This window comes from Lineus longissimus, chromosome 1 (genome assembly GCF_910592395.1).
Source record: "Lineus longissimus chromosome 1, tnLinLong1.2, whole genome shotgun sequence".
Classification (NCBI taxonomy): Eukaryota; Metazoa; Nemertea; class Pilidiophora; order Heteronemertea; family Lineidae; genus Lineus; species Lineus longissimus.
The window spans coordinates 19,590,622-19,596,621 of NC_088308.1; positions in this window are offsets into that span (position 1 = coordinate 19,590,622).

Below are 6,000 nucleotides of genomic sequence, written 5' to 3' on the forward strand. Positions count from 1 at the left end.
CCTTCTAGTCCCCAAGACACATCCATGATATGCTCGTCCGCATATTCACCAGGACAGCTCTTTGAGGATATACTTGCAATATGGTCGAGGAGGCATATTCGTAATGAGCTTGTCCTCAGTTTAGCAGGACAGTGGGCCTTCTGGTCCACAAGACACATCCATGATACGCCCATCCGCATATTCACATGGATGTATGGATGCTCCATGATGTATTAGGGCATTATGGTCCCCAAGACACATCCAGGATATGCTCGTCGCATACTTGGAAGGGCAGCTCTATGATGTATCAGGGCCTTCTGGTCCCCAAGTCACGATCTATGATATGCATGTCCGCACATTTACCAGGACAACTCCATGGTGTATGAGGGCTTTATGGCCCAAGACACATCAATGAAACGCTCGTCCGCATATTCACCCGGACAGCTCTTGGGGGATATACTGGCGATATGGTCACGAAGACATATTCGTAATGAGCTTGTCCTCAGTTTAGCAAGGACAGGGCCTTCTGGTCCCCAAGACACATCCATGAAACGCTCGTCCGCATATTCACCAGGACAGCTCTTGGGGATATACTGGCAATACGGTCACGAAGTCATATTCGTAATGAGCTTGTCCTCGGTTTAGCAGGACAGAGGACCTTCTGGTCCCCGAGACACATCCATGATACACCCATCCGCATATTCACATGGATAGCTCCATGGTGTATTAGGACTTTATGGTCCCCAAGGCACATCCAGGATATGCTCGTCTGCATATTCGGAAGGGCAGCTCTATGATGTATCAGGGCCTTCTGGTCCCAAAGACACGATCTATGATATGCTCGTCCGCACTTTAACCAGGACAGCTCCATGGTGTATGAGAGCTTTATGGCCCAAGACACATCAATGTTACGCTTGTCAGAATATTCACCCGGACAGCTCCTGGGGGATATACTGGCAATATGGTCATGAAGACATATTCATAAGGAAATGTTAAAAATGTCTCAGGTGTTTGTTACACTCCGGACGCTGTGGACCGGCTTCGCACTGTCGCCCGGAAGACGATCAGGATGACGAAATGGACAGCATAGGAGTCTAGGCCGGAGATGTCTTGTTTCCTCAGGACAGTGTCTCTATTGTTGACTTATAGAGAAACTAGAACAGGGCGGCTCGGAGAGAATTAATCTAGCGCCATTCGTAGCAAACACAGTCAAGTTTTTGAATGGACAAGACCGCTTAGCGCTTAGGCCTGTCATGAAAGACATTGTCACAACCAACTATTCGTCCCGCTATTCATTGATGAATGACGGTGAAAGACGCTCTCGAAATTTTTTCGGAATATCCTGAATTCGGAAAGGTGACAGAGAAAAATTACCAGGGAAAGAAACCTTTTATACCAGCAGCATTCACAAGTTTGGTGTGATGACTGCGCTTTAGAAATATGATTGCCACCGAAAAATTGCTCCGCCTGTTCGCCTCCTCCGCCTGATGATAATGACGTAATCATACGATCGTCTGACCCACGTGTTGAATTCTCCGGCGGCGGCGTTCATATTTCGAAACCTCTCCGTTTAATTCTCTGATTTCACCTCTATTTCGTGCATAAAGACAACTTTTGGATGGTAAGTTCACAGATTAGGTATCTTAGCTAATCCATATTCCGATGTTTTTACGTTTCTTGCGTTATTGGGGCAATGATAAAGGAATTTGTGCGGTTGGCAAAATTTTGATGGTGGCCTGCGCGGCAATTTTTTTCATAAAACAACATACGATTTTGTGTTCTATGATACTCACCAAAGTGCCGGAACCAGGTATTCTTGTTGTGTGTGTAATTCTGCATCTGATAAACTGAATTACGTGGAGATTTTTACCATTTTTGATGGTGAAAATCATGTCGAAACTGACCAGTCCAGTGCGATAACTGAATACAATGTTTCGTTGTCTATTTTGTATGCACTGCTGAAGCACGTGTTTGCTGTGTGCATGAACAACATGCACTCAATGACTGTGTGGATGTGTGACATTTGATTTTCGCGGGAACAGGGCCTAGCAGGGGAGAATGGGGAAAAAGAACAGATTCTAGGCGGGTGGGGTACTGCAGACGCTACACTTTTTATACCAGCAGCATTCACAAGTTTGGTGTTATGACTGCGCTTTATAATTGCCACCGAAAAATTGCTCCGCCTGTTCACCTCCTCCGCCTGATGATAATGACGTAATCACACGATCGTCTGATCCACGTGTTGAATTTTTCGGCGGCGGCGTAAATATTTCGAAACCTCTCCGTTTAATTCTCTGATTTCACCTCTATTTCGTGCATAAAGACAACTTTTGGATGGTAAGTTCATAGATTAGGTATCTTAGCTCATCCATATTTCGATGTTTTTGCGTTTCTTGCGTTATTGGGGCAATGATAAAGGAATTTTGTGCGGTTGGCAAAATTTTGATGGTGGCCTGCGCGGCGATTGTTTTCATAAAAAAACATCCGATTTTGTGTTCTATGATACTCACCAAAGTGCCGGAACCAGGTATTCTTGTTCTGTGTGTAATTCTGCATCTGATAAACTGAATTACGTGGAGATTTCTACATTTTCATGTCGACACTGACCAGTCCAGTGCGATAACTGCATGAATACAATGTTTCGTTGTCTATTTTGTATGCACTGCCGAAGCACGTGTTTGCTGTGTGCACTGGCGAAGCACGTGTTTGCTGTGTGCATGAACAACATGCATTGACTCAATGACCATGTGGATGTGTGACATTTGATTTTCGCGGGAACAGGGCCTAGCAGGGGAGAATGGGGAAAAAACACAGATTCTAGCGGGTGGGGGACTGCAGACGCTACAGAAAGCTTTTTTTTTTCTTCAGATTTGAGATAAAAAGCTGTTTTTAACCCCGAGTTTCCAGCATGTCTACAGTTTATATAGCCTAGGTAGGCATGGGAAATGGACAACTTGCGAATATAAATTGTGGCCATTTTGAAAAGACCCTGTTCACAGGCAAGGTATGTTTACCTTGGCATAAAAGTAAAAAATATACAAGCTCATTCAAGTAATTTACTTGAAGTGGTCCATGTCTTCCAATTTTCATGATATTTTGAAAGCTTTTTTTTGTGATGATTTGATTTAAAACATTACTTTCATGTCATGGTAAACTTACGCTAAGGGTCTTTTCAAAATGGGCGAAAGTTTTTTTCGCATACGGTCTATTCTGCCGGTAACTGAACTGTTCTCCTCTGCCCCTGACTCCCTCACCCTAAAAGCCTGTGCCTGCCCCAAAAATGTTGGCCCAGGAAGGGGGCTGTGCCATAAATTGGAATAAGCAGGGGCCAAATTGTTTCCCCTCAAGGGTCCGGACACCAAAAATGTTTTTTTCATGCAAACTTTGGCTAATTGTCAAACTGGCAGAGAAAGAACTGCTCTTGCCCCCCCCCCCATAAAAGTTAGCCACAGGCTGGGAGGGGGAGCCAGCCATAATATATAAGGCTGTTCTCTGACCTTTTATTGTGAAGCTTTATGACCAAAATTTGGTCAGTGCAAAGGATTTTCTCTAAAATTATGAAATTAACGACTTCGGATCAGAGACAGAACAGTAGACGACCTCTGTAAATAAAGTTCGGCCTTTTTGTAAAGACTCTTTTCACAGGCAACGTATGTTCACCATGGAATAAAAGCACAAATATACAAGCTTATTCAAGCTGTCCATATGTCTTCCAATGTTCATGATATTTTGAATGCTTTTGGTGATGATTTGATTTAACTTTTATGTCATGGTAAACTTGTGCTGCCTGTGAAAACTCCTTTTCAAAATGGGCGAAATTTATTTTTGCAAGCTGTCTATTATTCGTGGGACACTTGATCATCCTGCTGGGACATCCCTATATTGTTCCATTGAACAGTTCATTCCTTTGGACCTCATTTTTTTCAAAAAACCATGGGGAGATTTTCCAAACATTTGCATACAACTTTTCTATGTCAGAGGGAAAGTGTCCTTGACATCTTCACTAGAGCTCTGAGGCATCCACACAAGTGTTGAGGGGCTCAAAGTTGGTTGTGATTTTGTGACATTCACAAGTTTTGCCTGCATGACAGGGATATTAGTCAAAAAGTGGGCCGTCCAAGTACCTGTCAATATGGCAACCACAAGGAGGTGTTCTGGTTTTTGATACCCATTATGGGCAGGTCAATGTCACGACCACAAAGATACCGCCGTGTTCAGGATATGTCCCTTGAAGACAGGTGTATTTCACCACCACGAATATATCTCAGTGTTCAGATGGGTCCCTCCTGTGCAGGTTAGTGTTACTGTGATGTAATATTAGGCTGAACATCACATAAGTTTCTGAACCTCTCTAATGTGTTTGTTCATTTGCACTTCGTGCACCATTTTTCCAGGGTTCAGTGGAACTTTCCCGCCCTGGGTCATCGAGGTGTTTGTCAGATGTGTTTGTAGGTCATTTCTATGGTTACGCACGAGCATCTTCACTTTAAAGATAATTGATTCAATTAGGTACTAAATTGTTATTGGCTAAGAAAGTAGTATGTGTGACATCCTCATTTAATCAACCAATCACGGTAGACTTTAGTCACGTGGGCACGCCCCACCTCTTTTTCTAAATGTTGTTTTTCTTAACTTGAGAATAGCCTGCCAGGCCAAAAGGCGGCTGGAGTTTTCTCTTGTCATTGTAAATACTATGGTTTGTTTGTATGTGATGCATGGTTCATACATGAAACCAGTGTAAGAAGAAAAAGGACATTCTAAACAGCATCTTTTCAACCTTTTCAAATATGTGACTCGCTCTACCAAAACTAGGCGCTTGTCGCATCTGAACTTGACAGGTTGATACGGACTTGTTGTTCATTTCCCTATTGTAGACCTTTTGTGAAATGTGACCAAATCAGTTTGTAGATTTCACAAAAGGTCTACAATAGGGAAATGAACAACAAGTCCGTATCAACCTGTCGAGTTCAGATGCGACAAGTGCCTAGTTTTGGTAGAGCGAGTCACATATATCATTACAACCAAAAAGAAAAAGATCTCCCTGTTCAGATTTCAGATGTCCCCTGAGGCTGAGGACAGGTTGCACAACCACAAATACGTGATCAGATTTCAGATGTCCCTTGAAGACAGGTCAATGTCACAACCAGATAGAGATATTGGTGTTTAGATTTCAGAGATCACTTGAAGTCAGGTCGATGTCAAACCACCAATAGATCTCCACAAATAGGTGTTCAGATTTTAGATGTCCCTTGAAAAGAGGTCAATGTCACAGCCAGAAACAGATCCTGGTGTTCACAGATTTTTTATGTCTCTGGGGGCAGGTCAATGTCACAACTACTAATAAGTGTTCAGATTTCCTTTGAGGACACTGACACAACCACAAATCGACATCTGTGTTCAGATTTTAGATGTCCCTCCATGGCAGATCAGTATCACAACCACATGTAGTGTTGGCTGAAGAAGGCATCGATAGGAAGAGGGGAGTCAGCAAATCCTCAACAAAAAATTATTGCATGCTTCTCATATTATATGAGCTTTTGCCAAGAGCTACTTTGACGACTTATTCACCATTCTGCCACTGGTGTTGTCCTATACATGTTTGCGAATCTTCAAATGCGGATAATTAGGTTCCTTCAGCTTTTGCATACTGCAGAAACCTCCGGCTGTTACCACTGCTTTGTATGATTAACACTTTGATATTCATCTTTAAAAAAACAAAATTTATTGGTTTTTTTATTATAGTCCAGCCAGAGATGTTTTTCACAAAAGTATAATGACAAGTACTGAGCTATGGATTCAATTCACCTCATCACCATCCCCATTTCCAAGCAAGAACCAGCAAGATCTAGAGAATATCGAGGTAAAAATTTAATTGATTTAAAATTGGATCCTTGCCTCCTTCCCACGGGTCTGCAAAGACAGACTTTGTACAGGGTAATGAAACATTTTCAAGTGGTACCTTGTAGACATCTGCAGTTGTGTCCAAAGATGACACCAGTTACATAACATGAAGAAGTGTAC